At 28.7% G+C, this 17,563-nt stretch overlaps 1 long non-coding RNA gene across 1 annotated transcript; it reads left to right on the top strand.

The window, feature by feature from the left end:
* The first annotated feature begins 1,232 nt into the window (after nt 1–1,232).
* Nucleotides 1,233–12,925, top strand: LOC135955817 (uncharacterized). The gene is made up of 2 exons (XR_010576305.1): nt 1,233–1,350; nt 12,891–12,925. It is a non-coding gene; the product is annotated as an uncharacterized LOC135955817 (long non-coding RNA).
* The last annotated feature ends 4,638 nt before the right edge of the window (nt 12,926–17,563 follow it).

Raw genomic sequence — 17,563 nt, 5'->3', positions numbered from 1 at the left:
TGAGAGATAAAATTTATTTTTATTTCGAAAATAGAATTAAATATTAATTCTTTCGAACCTTTGTTAGAATTGACAAACATTGAACCATTCAAAGATTGAATGAATTTTATTATGAATTAATTCAACAATTGTATTAAAATAAAATGCTTTGAATGAATCTAAAGATTTGTTGCTAAGAATGCATGTTTTTTTTTAAATAAATTGAATTAATAAATCAATTCACATTCGAAATTGTTTCTAGACGACCACGATTCAAATTATTGAACATGGTTGCAATAATGCATCGATAATCATTCTAACCAGGGGACTTCATACGCATTTAATTAAATTTCTAAATAATAATGTACATTACTTTTGAAACTTGTTATCTGCAAAACAAATATTCGATAAAGACTTAAAATACAGCTCTGTCTGCTTTGCAATTGAATCCTTGATTTATCGAAATTATTACATCTCCAAAGAAATAAACTCACTTTTCTCTCATTCATTATAAGTTTTGGGAAATTTTTGGAACTTTTTTCTCTCGCTCTCTCTTTCTCTTTCGCAAAGCCGAAATAAAATATCTTGTTTTTGTTGGTGTTGCTTTAACAACACCCCAACAGCTGATTTCATGTTGTTTATGCCTCTTCATATAAAAGTATTGTTTTTGTTGTTCTTGTAATGTGGCATGTATGTAGGATAATGCCAACAATAATCATGATTGTGCCATCACTTGCCACATAATGGCAACAGTAACAACAACATTTTAAAAAAAGCCTTTTTTATTTTGTTTGTTTGTGCCTTGTTTGAAGTGGGTATATACAGGCAAAAACAATAACAAAGACGATGAAACGAAACCTGTCTGCGTTAGTTTGTTGTTGGTGTTTTTTTTTTAGTCTGGTCTCGCAACAAATTGTGGCAAACTAGAACCTTTATGTGCCATCAGTGCATATTGGCCAAGTTAGTTGTAAAAGTTATGTTGCCGCAAAAACAACATTTAACAAAAATGTCACAGAACGAATACAAACAAAAAAACAGAGAAAAGAAAGTTGTAGTTTAAGTTTCTTAAAGATATAAAAACTAAAACTAACAAAACAAAAACGAAACAAATAAAGAAAAATTAACAACAACAGACACCAAACATAAAAAGTAAAGAAAAACGAAAATAAAAAACAAACAAATTTATAAATAGTGAGTGAATCATCTTCTTAAAACCCCAACATCATCCTGCTCCAAACCTAAAAAAAAGCGAAAAAAAAACAGAAAACAAATGTGATGGATGACTAAAAATCGCCCATAAAACCGCACAATTGAAATAAATTGTGAAAGGATTATGTTTTGTTGTTAGTGCAGCAAATTACTTTAATTAAAGTAATAAAGAATTCAAGTAGTTTTAAAACAGTTTTGAGTTTAAAGTGCTTTTAAAGTGTTTTTTTCTTGGGATTTGCAAAAAAAAAAAAAACTGAAATAATTCCAAAAAAAAAAATTGTTTAAGCTTTTATCAAGTCTTTGAGTTTATTTTATCCTTTTTCAACGATTCTTTTATTGTTGTTGTTTGTTGCAGTTGAACTTTGCAGCAAGTGCATTTGTAATCTTGAGTTTTAGTTGCTGGTTTCGGTCTTAAGTTTGTTTTTGTCTTTATTGTTTTAAGCAGTCAGTCGTTTTACAATTTTTATTTGTGTTGCTTTAAAGTTCAGTTTTTCTGATGGTGTGTGTTGTATGTTTGGCTTTTTGCCACATGCAGTTGCAAATAGTTTGCAACCTTTAATAGAGGATGGGTGTTACTAATTTGGTTATTAACCTCGTAACAAAGTGAAATACTGATGGGAGGCTCAAAAACTGCTTAGAATTCGGGAATTTTTTAAATTATTTTTGTAAATGCACCATAAATTGTAATGTATATTAAGGTATGTTCAGACTTATTAAATATTTGAATACAAAAAGTGATCTGTAAGAAAATTTCCATTTTTTATGCTTTTATTAAGAATAGATAACTATAGATACAAATACATTTTGATGTTATTTCTTAAAATTAAAGTATTGTTTACAATCTGAAAGTATCTTTAGACCGGCTAACAAAAAATTTGTGCTGGTCACGCCCCAAAAATAAATGCATGTTTATTTTGCAATTTATAAATTGAGGCGATTAATGAACAAACGGTCCTCAAATTGGACTAAATAAAGACCTAATATTGAAGCTTAAATTGGACTTAACCTTTAACTTATGAAAAAAAAAATTGGACTAAATAAAGACCTTAGATGGAAGATAAAATTAGACTAAATAAAGACCTACCATTGAAGCTAAAACTGGACTATCTAAATACCTACGATTGAAGTTAAAATTGGACTAAATAAAGACCTACAATTGAAGCTAAAATTGGGCTTAATAAAGACCTACGTCTGAAGCTAAAATTGGACTTAATAAACACCTACGATTGAAGCTAAAATTGGGCTTAATAAAGACCTACGTCTGAAGCTAAAATTGGACTTAATAAACACCTATTATTGAAGCTAATGGTGGACTAAATAAAGACCTATTATTGAAGTTAAAATTGGAATAAATAAAAACCAATTATTGAAGCTAGTATTCGACTTAATAAAGACCTACGATCAATAATATTGGGCTGAATAAAGACCTAGGATTGAAGCTAAAATTGTACTAAATTTAGGCCTAAGATTGAAGCTAAAATTAAATCAAAGAAGAACCTACGATTGAAGCTAAAATTGGACTAAATAGACACCTAAGATTGAAGCTAAAATTGTACTAAATAAAGACGTACGATTTAAGCTAATATTGGACTAAATAAAGACCTAATGGAAGACCGATTAAAGCTAATATTGGACTAAATAAATACCTACGATTGAATCTAATTTTGGTCTAAATAAAGACCTAAGATTGAAGGTAAAATACGACTAAATAAAGACCTACGATTGAAGCTAATTTTGGACTAAATAAAGACCTATAATTGAACAAAAAATATTGGACTAACTAAAGACCCCAAATAAAGACCTAAGATTGACTCTAAAATTGGACTAAATAAAGACCTAGATTGAAACAAATATTGGACTAAAGAAAGACCTACGATTGAAGCTAAAATTAGACCAAATAAAGACCTATGATTGAAGCTAAAATTAGACTGCATAAAGACCTAAGATTGAAGCTAAAATTGGACTAAATAAGGACCTACGATAGAAGCTAATATTGGACTAAATAAAGACCTACGATTGAAGATAAAATTAGACTAAATAAACCCCTATGATTGAAGCTTAAATTGGATTAAATAAAGACCTAGAATTGAAGCTAAAATTAGACCAAATAAAGAGCTATGATTGAAGCTTAAATTGGATTAAATAAATACCTAAGCTTTTGATGGTAAATTTTGACTAAATAAAGACCTAATATTGAAGCTACTTTTGGACTAAATAAAGACCTACGATTGAAGCTAAAATTACACTAAATAAAGACCAATGATTGATGCTTAAATTGGATTAAATAAATACCTAAGTTTTTGAGGGTAAAATTGAACTAAATAATGACCTAATATTGAAGCTACTTTTGGACTAAATAAAGGCCTACGATTGAAGCTAAAATTAGACCAAATAAAGACCCATGATTGAAGCTTAAATTGGATTAAATAAAGACCTAAGATTTAGATTGAAGCTAAAATTAGACTAAATAAAGATTTACGATTCAAGCTAAAATTGGACTATATGGAGACCTAAGATTGGAGGTAAAATTGGATTAAATATAGACCTACGATTGAAGCTAAGTTTGGACTAAATAATGACCTAAGATTGAAGCTAAAATTAAATTAAACTGAGACATATATCTGAAGCTAAAATTGGACATGAAAAACCTACGTTTAAAGCTAAAGCAGGACTAAATAATAACCAACAATTGAAACCAAAATTGGACTAAATTAGGAACAAGGTTCCATGACAAGCTCCTCCCTTTTCTGAGCAAATCGGAGGAGCAGTGCAGCGGATGCTTTAGAGTGGTGAAGATTGATTTGTGTCAACAGTGCCGTCGGCGTCCTCCTGGTCAGAGTTAAAGAGGGCGTTCTCGTCAACCGCCACGTTCAAAGAAGGTACCAATCAGTTCGGTGACAGAGTTGGTATCTTCCATGCTTTCTTTACATTAACTGAAGTGGTGTCGCCATTGTTGTCACTACGGTAGATACGCAGAATAATCGTACCAAATCCATAGTAGACCTTCCATTGTCTTTTCCTTAGCGGACCCAAAGAGTCCTTATTTAGGACAACGATCGCCTTTCTAGAAGAGCCCTCAGCGTCCGTGACCTTCACAAATTTCTAATCGTGAGTTGAAAGCTGTGGGTTACAGCATCTCCAAGATCTAGATGTTAGATGGTTCAGCTGGTATTTTAGCTATGGATCTAGGCTTTCGAGGTATCTAAATCATCACCTGAAGCCTAAATCCCGGCCATACTTCACAAGGCATCGATTTGATGTGACCCTGGTAGCAACCAGCATCATCCATTGCGGAGGAGTGCCTGGGTTCTCTTTGAGAACTTTCCAGAACACCCCTATCAGTTTCTTCTTCACCATATCCCAATTTGATTGGATCTGTCACTGGCACTACGATCGATAACCGACCTAACGAGGTTATCTTTGATAATATTGCTAAATGACTTGGCTAACGATTTTTGTGCCGCTTTGGGCCTTTTGGGTCCTGGTTGCTGGACGCTGCCGTTTAGGTACCACTGATGAATCAGCAGAAGGAGAAGCCACATAAGTAAATTCATAGTAATGTTGCATTAAACCTATTTTCTGATTGTGTCTCTGATGCTCGATCTCCCACAGTTTCCCGTTTGATAATTTTAACATGGTTCCCTCAAGTTCGTGTTGTGTACATTTGAATAGTCGATTGCTTTCGAACTCTGGTAGCTATGAATGACGACCACTGATATTTAGTTTTTTAGAAAGTCATTTTCAATAGTAAATATTTGTTTTTGGTTGTCATTTCTTAAATCATAATACAGTAAGAATTGGAGCAATTTGAAAGCGATTCGATTATTCAGACAATTGACGAATAATCGAATTTCCTTCTAAAAGATTAATCGATTAAAATAAAATGTTTCTTAAACCATTAAACATATAAACAAAATTTGACAAAATGATGATTTATGTATGAATAATTTATGCTTAAATGATTAATCGAATGATCCAGCAATTCAAACAAAGATGAAGAATGTGTGAAAATGTTTCTTATTTGTAACAATTAATCGAATAATATTTAAGCAGACAAGTCTAAAAATTGTTTCCCAGTATAAAAATTGTTTCCCAGTAAATACTAAATTATTCGCCCAATCGACTAATCATTCCTTACATCTCCAGCACTTAACCAGCTCATTGAAAAACCAAAACAAAAAAAAAAATCCAACTAAATGAAACAATAAAACAAAGACCAATTCATTTTATTGTTTTTAGAGGTTTTATTCTTGACTGTTCACTGTGGGTTTCTATACGACAACTGTCTGTCTTGCTTGCATGGCTGCATGCAAGTCAGTCGGCCTGACAGCCTCATGTTGCTGCATGTAGGTTTTGTTTTGATATTGGGTGCCTGCCTCATGCTCCAACAACAGCAGCAGCGGCAGCAGCAACAGTAAGTAACCAGTATTGCAAAGTTTGTCATTATGATTTCAAGCGAATACTCACTGAAATGCAGCCTTTAGAATCGTTGTTATATGTCTGTCTGTCTGTCGTTGGTTGGCCTTAGTTTAAACAAATGAAAATGGAATGAATGATTTGTACGCTGTTTATTCTTAAAACTCAGAGATTACAAAGATTTAAGCAAGATAAATGTCTACTGTTGTGGTACTTGTAGTTTTTTTTTTGGTTCTTCGAAAGAACATTTATGCTGCCAATGGGAGATGATGATGATGAGGATGACGATGGCGAGTTTATGGAGACAATGATGATGAGTAACGGGTTTTAGCTATAAAATCCAATAGAAAAGAGTGTGTAATATGTTTAAGATGAATGCCAGACGAATAAAGGCCCGTGAAATGATGAATTGTTAGGACTAAATAAGAAGTCTCAAATACTTGTTTTTGATATCCTTTGCTCAACAACTTAGTTGTCTGGTGGCATTTCTGGCAAATACAGTGAAGATTAATTGAATGTCATATTTAGATAATTCTCAGTATAAAAATTAATCGAATCAGCTTATGTTAGTCTAGGATCGTCAGCTCATAAAAAAACTGAAAAATTTTAAATTCCCAAATTCATATATAAAAATCTCCTAAAAATATTTTTTTTTGGGGAAACCCTACAATTAATATTTGTTGTCTGAGTCTTTTCAAATGATGAAATATAAAATTTAAGAATTTCCCAGTTTGAATTTAAGAAATTTCCTAACTGGGGAAAAGTAAAAATAGTTGAAAACTACTATTATTTTGATGAAAATTATTAAACTTTATTTTTTTAATAAAAAACCTAAAAATTTTGAATTCCCAAATTCATATATAAAAATCTCTTAAAAATATTTTTTTTTGGGAAACCCTGAAAATTTTTATTATTTGAAGAAAAAAAACTCAAAAAATATAAACTTAAGTTGTCCGAAATTCCCAAATATAAATTAAAGCCGGGAAAGAAATAAAATTTAGGGAATTCCATAACTGGGAAAAAAAAATTTTCACGTGTCCAAGATTTGAATTAAATGAAAGCCTCCACGAATTTCCCTTCACATACGCACTATTTTGTCGAAATTTCCCATGGCCATTTTGCATTAATATGGCTGAGTGTTAATGCGATGCAATGTTGTATGTATTTCATCATTCATTGTACGAGTGTTTAGGTAGGGGCTTGTTGGCATTGTAAATTATTTAGAACATTATTTTTAAATATGTAGTATAGTAATTTATAAAAAAAATAGTATGATCTCAATTAAGCATGATGATGTGATTCTAAAAAAGTTAATTTTAACTAATTTAAAAATAGTAGTAGATTTACTACTTTTTTAAAAGTCATTTCTCATTTCTTTTTTAAGTGGAATATTACTGTTTATAAAATATGCATTAAGAAGATACATTTATTACATGCATTTCTTTTAAATAAGTAGTAAATTATTTGCTACCTTTTTAAAAATGTTGATTTTTTTCAGAAATTTTGGTTAGAATTTTTTTAGAGAGGACTAGTGAGTTTGGAAACATATTTATTTTTCATTTTTAAAATAGTAGTAGAAATACTACTTTTTTAAAAAGAAGTTTTAAATTTTATAATTTATAGAAAATTTTTTGTATAAATAAAACAATATTTTTCATATAAATTTTTTATTAATTTATTTAATAATTTTTATTTTTTTAAAAAAAGTAGCAATTTATTGAAAATTGGTAATGATGTTTAAATATATAAAAAATTTTATGACGTGATTTTGAAAATGAAAATTTTAACTATTTTAAAAATAGTAGTAAAAATACTGCTTTTTTTAAAAGTTGAATTTTTTTAAATTTTTATGTAAAATATTATTGTTCTTAAAATTAATAATAAGTCAAACCTATTTTTTATATACTTTTTTAAACAGTAGTAAATTATTTGCTACTTTTGGGCAAAAAGTATTAAATATTAGAAATTTATTATCGAAACTCAACTAAGAGTGATGATAAAAATATAAGAATAATTATTTTAAACAATTTAAAAATAGTAGTAGATTTACTACCTTTTTAAAAAGTAACAAATTCATTTAATTTTTATGCAGAATATTACTGTTTATAAAAATTTGCAGTAAGAAGATACATTTTGTATATACAATTTTTGAAAAAGTAGTAAAAAAGTTGCAATTTTTCTGAAATTTTTGTTAGATTTTTTTTAACGAGGACTAGTGAGTATAGATACATGCTTATTTTTAATTTTTTAAATAGTAGTAGAAATACTACTTTTTTAAAAAAGTTTTAAATTTTGTAATTTTTTGTATAGAAAATAATTATTAATAAAATTTACTTCATGGAAACAATATTTTTCCTATAAATTTTATTGAAAAGGTAGTGTATTATTTAATACTTTTTTAAAAAAGTAGTAATTTATAGAAAATTGGGAATGATGATAAACATATAATAAATTATATGCCTTGATTTTGAAAATGTAAATTTTAACTATTTTAAAAATAGTAGTAAAAATACTACTTTTTTCAAAAGTGAAATTTTTTTAAATTTTAAGTAAAATATTATTGTTCTTTAAATAAGTAATAAGAAAAATCTAATTTTTATATACATATATATTTTTTTTAAACAGTAGTAAATTATTTGCTACTTTTGGGCAAAAATAAATAAAACTGTGATTTTAGAAACTTGTATATTTTGCTATTCAAAAACAAGTAAGAAAGTATGGTCGGTCAAGCCCGACTATATAATACCCTACACCAAGTAAATGAGCAAAAACATTTTTCTTTTAAAATATCAATAATTTATATTCGTGAGTGATTTTCGGAAGTGGGCCTTATACGGGAGCTATGACCAATTATGAACCGATCACCTTGAAATTAGGTCGTGTGATTTATGTCTATATGAAAGTTATTTATGTTGAATTTTTACATTTTGAGATTTATGAACGTTTAAGTGATTTTCGGAAGCGGGTCTATATGGGAGCTATGACTAATTATGGACCGATCGTAACCAAATATGGTATATATGAAACTTATTTGGAGCGAAATTTGTGTAGACACATATATAAATTAAACATTTATGACCGATAAAGTCCAATTTCGAGAGGAGATTTGTATGGGGGCTAGGTGAAATAATGGACCGATTTCATCCAGTTTCAATAGGCTCAGAAAGTGATTCAAAGTCGATCTGCACAAATGCATTATACCCTCCCCACTATGGTAGTAGTAGAAATACTACTTTTTTAATGAAGTATCAAATTTAGTCATTTTATATTTAGAAAATAATTTAGTACTTTATTAAAGAAGAAAAATATTATGGAAAATTTTGTATAATATCTATTATGTCTGCTATTGTCTCTAAAAATATAAATTTTAATTAATTAGAAGATGGTAGTAGAAAACTACTTTATTTTATTATAGAAAATGTTATGTTATGATGTCAATTACTATGATGTGATGTAATTTTGATAATGTAAATTTTAACTATTTTAAAAATAGTAGTAGAAATACTACTTTTTTCAAAAGTTGGAAATTTATTTCCTTTTTATGTAAAACAAAACAATTTGTTATATACATACATACAATAAATTTCCTACAAAAATAGTAAATTATTTACTACTATTTTACATACTCTAGTAACTATTAAGACATTTTTATCTGAATAATGAAAATTCTATTTCATTATGAAATGAAAGAGTGATTTTATAAACATGAGCATTTTTATCTATTTAAAAATAGTTGTAAAATTACTACTATCTTAAAAAGTCATCAACGATAAAATCACTGTTTAATGTTTTGTTTAAATGTCTGTAATTATCATTCCTCTATAGTTTTATTGGTATAATATCTTTAGCTTTTCTAAAACCTTTTGAGAAAAGGTTTCCTGATGATCTGGCTTAAGCAACCAGTGAAATGCGCAAAGGAGCTAGCTTAACCACCAAAAATAAATTTCAATGAATATTAGTAAATTTTAAGTATTTTCAGAAAGGTAGCAGAAATACTACTATTTTCAAAAGTTGGAAATTTATTATTTTTTTATGTAAAATATTATTGTTCATAAAAGAAATTATAAGAATTTAAATTTCTAAAAAGGTAGTAAAATATTTGCTACTATTTCACTTAAGGTAGTAAATATTGAGAAATTTTTAACGAAATATTTTGTAAACGGAATATTGATGTTAGAAACTAATGTATTTTTTTTTTAAATTTTGTTTAGTAAGTACTAAATTATATAGTACTTTTTTTAAAAAAAATAGTAGATTTTGCTAAAGTTAGTATAATATCAACTGAGCCTGATATTGTGACTCTAATTTATATATAACTAGCTAAAACCCGGTGTGCTTCGCTACCCGTACCGTAAAGATTTACAATATATTTAGTCTATCTAAAATTAATTTCTGTTCATGTGAAAAACATGGATTTTCTAGATTAAGTCCGAAAACATGCAAAGACTGACCTTGAGCTTTATCAATTATCATTGCAAATACTAAGCAAATATGAAACTGCAATCGAATAAAATCAAATGGCATTTCCGAAGTTATAATTCGGTCGTTCCGATTAGAGGTCGCTCCGATTAAATTGTTCATTAATTGCCTTACTGTAAGTCGAGTGCCACTACAAATACGCAAACAATCATACATACAAACAAACACACATTGACTTTTATATATATATAAGGGTTTCAAATGTATACATACAAATTTTAACATTTACTTAATATTTTTGGTAGTCCGCGCATTTCTGTACTAAATATTAACATTGATAGCTGCTATAGCTGTCCTTATATACAATTTTTCATCACATCTATGGGAGGTGCCACGCCCACTATTGCTATTTTGCCCAGTTTTGGCCTAAATAAGTAGTTCATACAAAATTTGAACGCTTTACATACTACAATTATACAGATAGATATGAATTTTAGTATTTAGATTGTTTGGGAGGTGCCACGCCCACTATTTTAGTCCGCCCATTCTTGTCCTAAATATTAAAATTGATGGTAGAATATCCGTACAAAATGTATGGATTCTATCTCTTATTGTATCCCATATATTAGATTTTTTAAATAATCATCATATGGGAGGTGCCACGCCCTCTGTGGCTACTACTCCCATAAATATTTAAACAAACAGTGGAATTGCTCATGCAAAATTTGAGGACTATAGCTATTATAGTTTCCTAAATATTTGATTTTTAAAATTAACTTTGTATGGGAGGTACCACGCCCACTTAAAATTTCAAAACAAAAAGTAGCCTATAGCTCCTTCCAGACATACATAAATATACTGTAAAAATTTCAAGCAAATCGGTTCAGCCGTTTAGCCGTCTATAGATCCCAAACTAATAATAATAAACATACATACATACAGACACACATTCACTTTTATATATATAGATAGATATACTTAATTGTACTACTTTAAAAATAGTAGTAGAAAACTACTTTTTTAAAAAGTTCGAAAATTATTACTTTTAATTATGTTTTGTAATCCTACGCCGTCAGTTGTCCAACTGTTTTTATACCCTACACCACCATAGTGGGGAGGGCATTATGCGTTTGTGCAGATGTTTGTAACGCCCAAAAATATTAGTCTAACACCCACCTTAAAGTATTCCGATCGACTTAGAATCACTTTCTGAGTCGATTAAGCGATGTCCGTCCGTCCGTCTGGTTGGCTGGCTGGCTGGCTGGCTGGCTGGCTGTCCATGTAAACCTTGTGCGCAGAGTACAAGTCGCAATTTTGAAGATATTTCGATGAAATTTGATACATATTATTTTTTCGGCTCAAGGACCAAGCCTATTGAAACTGGCTGAAATCGGTCCATTATTTCACCTAGCCCCCATACAAATGTCCTCCCGAAATTGGACTTTATCGGTCATAAATGTTTAATTTATATATGTATCTCCACAAATTCCGCTCCAAATAAGTTTTATATACACAAAATTCATGTCACCAAATTTTGTTACGATCGGTCCATAATTAGTCATAGCTCCCATATAGATCCGCTTCCGAAAATCACTTTAACGTGCATAAATCGCTTAAAAATATTGGTAAACACACAAAATTCAACATAGTTAACTTCAATATACACATAAATCACACGACCTAATTTCATGGTGATCGGTCCATAATTGGTCATAGCCCCCATATAAGGCCCACTTCCGAAAATCACTCAAAAATATAAATTATTGAAATTTTAAAAGAACATTTTTTTTTTGCTCTTTTACTTAGTGTAGGGTATTATATGGTCGGGCTTGACCGACCATACTTTCTTACTTGTTTTTTTTGTTTTGGTTGGTGAATTTTGGGACACCCTTTAGATCTATTGTCAATTAATCGTTTTTTGTTTTCCTGAAAAGTTCTTTTAAATAACTTAGGTATTTCGATTGTTGCAGAGTCAATTTATTACTACTGAAGTGCTATAAAAAAATTCGACTTTGCTTATAATTATACCCTACACCACCATAGTGGGGAGGGTATTATGCGTTTGTGCAGATGTGTGTAACGCCCAAAAATATCGGTCTAACACCCACCTTAAAGTATACCGATCGACTTAGAATCACTTTCTGAGTCGATTAAAGCTTGTGCGCAGAGTACAGGTCGCAATTTTGAAGATATTTTGATAAAATTTGGTACATATAATGTTTTCGGCCCAAGGACCAAGCCTATTGAAACTGGCTGAAATCGGTCCATTATTTCTCCTAGCCCCCATACAAATGTCCTCTCGAAATTGGACTTTATCGGTCATAAATCTTTAATTTATATATGTATATACACAAATTTCGCTCCAAATAAGTTTTATACATACAGAATTCATGTCACCAAATTTTGTTACGATCGGTCCTTAATTAGTCATAGCTCCCATATAGACCCGCTTTCGAAAATCACTTTAACGTGCTTAAATCACTTAAAAATGTTGGTATATACACAAAATTCAACATAAATAACTTTCATATAGACATAAATCCCACGACCTAATTTTATGGTGATCGGTCCATAATTGGTCATAGCTCCCATATAACCCACTTCCGAAAATCACTCACGAATATAAATTATTGAAATTTTAAAAGAAAAATGTTTTTGCTCATTTACTTGGTGTAGGGTATTATATAGTCGGGCTTGACCGACCATACTTTCTTACTTGTTTTTTTTTTAAATTTTGTATATTTTTTTTGTTGATTTTTCATTCATTTTTTTGTATTGAATTTTTCAATTTTCTTTTTTATATTGAAAAATTTTGCTCAACAATAAAAAATTGCACTTTAAAATCACATTTAAGAAATAAATTACAGCTTAATAAAGAAATAATTTGTGCAAAAAAAAAAAATCTACAACAAATTGTGACCATAAAGAAATTGTTTAAAACAATTAAATTATAAATAAATCATAAATAATGATGCATTAATAACACTTACAATTGGCCAGCGATTAAAAAGGATTTAAATTGAAATTATTCATTTATCATTTAAGCATCAAGGATTAAAAGGTAATTTTAAAATATATGTATTTTATTTTTTCCAACAAATAGCAATAAATATTAAATGAATGTAAATTACATCAAAATAAACCCACATCTGGCGCTTAAATCGTTGTCTATCTTTATGTTTTTTTTTTATTGAGATCAAATTGTTTACAGAAATTTAAAATTAATTTAAATTAATATGTTAATAATGGATAGACAACAAAATTGTTGTTTATTTACTTATTTTTATTTAATATTTTATTATGGACATTTTTATCCATTTAAGGTTGACAAACAAAATTTAATGTTGTTGTCACAGTCATTTAAAAATTAATGTCTCTATTTTGCTGTCTATTATTTATGGTTTTATAGCCAAAGATTCGAAAGAATTAATTCATAATTTCATTTTCAAAATCAAATAAAATTGTTTTCTCTTAAGATTCGGCACAGCTAAGTATAGCTTTCTTGTTATACCCTTCACCTTCGTGAGAAGGGCATATATAAGATTGTCATTCCGTTTGTAATTTCCACAATATAATTTTGCCACCCTATAAAGTATATACATTCTGGATCCTTATAGATAGTCCGTTTGTCCGTCTCTTGAAATCAATTTTCTGAAGACCCCAGATATCTTCGGGATCCAAATCTTCAATAATTCTGTCAGACATGCTTTCGAGAAGTTTCGTATTTAAAATTAGCAAATGGCTGAGATATGAGGAAAAAACCAGGACAACCTCGATTTTTGACCTATTTTTGACCTATATCTGGATTACTAAGTCATTAATATAGACAATATGGATATCTAATGATAGATATTACAACGACGTATATAAGACCATAGTAAGTTGAACCTAAAATGGGTCAAAATCGGAAAAATTATTTTTTAACCCGATTTTTTTATCAAAAAAAAAGAAAAATTTAAAAAATCCAAAATTTTTTTTAAAATTTAAAAAAAAAAATTTAAAATAACAATTCGAAAAAAAATGTTTCCAAAAAAATAAAATAAAACCACTTTTTGTTTATCTAAAAATATTTAAAATTTGTATTTTGAAGTATAATTCGGTGAAGGGTATATAAGATTCGGCACAGCCGAATATAGCTCTCTTATTTGTTTTTTATAAGATTGATCGGCACAAACAGTACTTTCGTTTGCTTCTGAATAGCTGTTCGAGATAGGCCCCTGGTGGCGATGCGTACCCACCACTGCTGTATAGCATGGTTTAATGAATAGAAACAGCATAACTGCAATTTGATTAACGTATGTACAATTTGTAGATATAAGGAAACGGACACACAATGTTTGTTTTTAGAAAATTTAAATCATTTGTATCTTAATATTGAATTAACTTTTTTTTTTATCAAATTTCAAAATCCCACTCTTATATATTTTTGGCGCTTTTTCCACCTTCACTTGCTTGAACTTAGTAGAATGACCTTTTAATTGTTAGATTTAATTAACTGATTAATTAATCAAGCGTCTTTGTTGTTGTTGCTGTTTATTTATTTGGCATCTAATCACATGCACAGTTTGCCAGCCCAGCTCCAGACGACAGTGCCATTCAATGACAGACATTCTTTTCAAGACTCACAGAGATTCACGACCTACACACCACAAATAATTGTTGTCGTCCATCGAATGTCACGTCTGCCAAAAAAATCCAATAACAAACAAAACAAAAAATAAACTGCTACAATAACATTTATTTAATGATTAAATTTAATACCAACCAACAACTTCTCATACTAAAAATACTGCAAACAGCAGCAGTGGCAATAACGTCAAACAAGTTTTCTAAAATTTACCGGTAGGCCGACCGGCCGGACGTACTACATACTACTTTTGTTACTTGATCTCAAGTATGAATGAGACTTGACAGTTTGCAGCTCCCTCTTGTTGTCTGGCTGTCCGTCCGTCTGTCTTTATGTACGCAAATGTCTGTCCGTTTGCCTCTAAGTTTGTCATGTCTTTGGGTGTATTTGTTTGTTTGCTGTCTGTTGTCTGTTTATCTCCCATATTTGGCTGGCTTTTTTGTGCTCGTATTCTATTTGGGGATAATAATAATAAAATTACAGGGTGACATGTAAGGAATTATACAAAATTTAAAATTTTGAAAATTTAAAAATAATCATCGAAATGTGTTAATACTTTTTGAAAAAAAAAATGGTTTTGAAACTGTAAATTTTACATATTTTAAAAATGGTAGTAGAAATACTACTTTTTTCAAAAGTTGATTTTTTTTAATTTGTATGTAAATTATTATTGTTCTACAAATAAATAATAAATGAAAAAAATGGAAAATTACACTTTGATTTTTTTTTTCACTTTTACACAAGAAAAACTTGAACAAAATTCCACAAAAAAAGTACAATTTTTTTTATTTTTTAAAAATGTAAAAAAATCACACTGTAATTTCCATTTTTTTGAAATGAATACCCTCAATAAGATACAATTATTTTTTATATAATTTTTTTTAAACAGTAGCAAATTATTTGCTACTTTTAGACCAAAAGTAATAAATATTGAGAATTTTTTATCGAAACTCAACTAAGCATGATGATGTCAATAAAAAATATTAATTTTAACCAATTTAAAAATAGTAGTAGATTTACTACATTTTTAAAAAGTAACAAATTCATTTATTTTTCAAGCAGAATATTACTGTTTATAAAATCTGCATTAAGAAGATACATTTGTTACATATTTTTTTTTTTTTTTAAAAAAGTAGTAAATTATTTGGTACTTTTTAAAAACAGTTGCAATTTTTCAGACATTTTTGTTATAATTTTTTTTTAGGGAGGACTGGTGAGTTTAAAAACATGTTTATTTGTCAATTTTAAAATAGTAATAGAAATACTACTTTTTTAGAAATTTTTTTTTAAAAAGTACTAAATTATTTAATACTTTTTTTTAAAAAAAGTAGTCATTTTTAGAAAATTGTAAATGATGTTAAATCTATATATATAAATGAAATGGTCCATATACGTAATGGCATCACGTGAGAACGGCTGGAGCGATTTGGCTGATTTTTTTTTATTCGATTCGAAATTTTCAGGAGATGGTTTGTAAAGAAAAAAAATTAAAAAAATCAGTCAACTGTAAAAAAAAGCTCCCTAAAGTATGCAGTACAAATTTAGATATTTTATTTGCAAATAAATAAGATCAGAAAAACTTGAAGAACTAACATTAGTAAATGCTACCGGGCGAAGCCGCCCCGGTAAACTAGTATATAATAAATTTTATGACATGATTTTGAAAATGTAAATTTTAACTATTTTAAAAATAGTAGTAGAAATACTACTATTTTCAAAAGTTTCAAGTTTTTTAAAATTGTATGTAAAATGTTATTGTTGTTAAAATAAATAATAAGACAAACATATTTTTTTAAAATTTTTTTTTAAACAAAGTAGTAAGTATAGTTTTGGCAAAAGGTAGTAAATATTGAGAAATTCTTATAGAAATATTTTGTAAATAGAAGACTGATTTTACAAATTTGTGTATTTTCCTATTAAAAAATAGTAGTAAAAATAATACTTTTTTAAAAAAATTATAAAATTTAGTCATTTTATATTTGAAAACAATTTACTACTTTTTTTTTTAAAAAAAAAGGAAAATATTATGGAAAATTTTTATAATCTATATATATAAAAATGAAATGGTCCATGTATGTAATGTCATCACGTGAGAACGGCTGGAGCGATTTGGCTGATTTTTTTTTATTCGATTCGAAATTTTCAGGAGATGTTTTGTAAAGAAAAAAATTAAAAAAATACGGCTAAAACCGGATTTTTTGAGTCCAGTCAACTGTAATAAAAAAGCCCCTAAAGTATGCAGTACAAATTTAGATATTTTATTTGCAAATAAATAAGAACAGGCAGTGTTGGAGAAACTTGACGAACTAACATTAGTAAATGCTACAGGGCGAAGCCGGGCGGGGCGGTCAACTAGTCTATATATATAAAAATTAAATGGTCCATGTATGTAATGGCATCACATGAGAACGGCTGGAGTGATTTGGCTGGAAATTTCAGGAGATGCACACTGGGCCAGATATCCCATTTTTTGGCAAAAAGTCCATTTCAGGTAGAGAAGAAAAAAAGTTATATATTTCAAGTCTGGAGACTTTGAGCTTTACACTAGTAAAATTTTGTGTCATTGTGGGTCACCGTTTACAAATGACATGAGATCAAAGTCAAATTTTCATAATTTTGTGAATATAATTTTTATTTCAAAAATATTATATAATATTCACATGAGTCAAAAATATTTACATGAAGTGATAGTTAATTAAACATATGAAACTGGTGCTTTATTTAAAAATGAAAATTATTAGTAATTTGAAGACAATTATTAAAAATTTGTTATTTAAACCTTATAAATATGATTTTTTTCCAAAAACTTTAAGTTTCAAAACCTAGTGCCAAGCAGTGTCAGAGGATATTTTAATGGTTATATCACCAATCGACGCACTGATATGTTCTCTGTCCAGAATTTTGCGACCGTTC

Source organism: Calliphora vicina, chromosome 3, assembly GCF_958450345.1.
Source record: "Calliphora vicina chromosome 3, idCalVici1.1, whole genome shotgun sequence".
Lineage (NCBI taxonomy): Eukaryota > Metazoa > Arthropoda > Insecta > Diptera > Calliphoridae > Calliphora > Calliphora vicina.
This window is presented reverse-complemented; position numbering and strand designations above follow the sequence as displayed.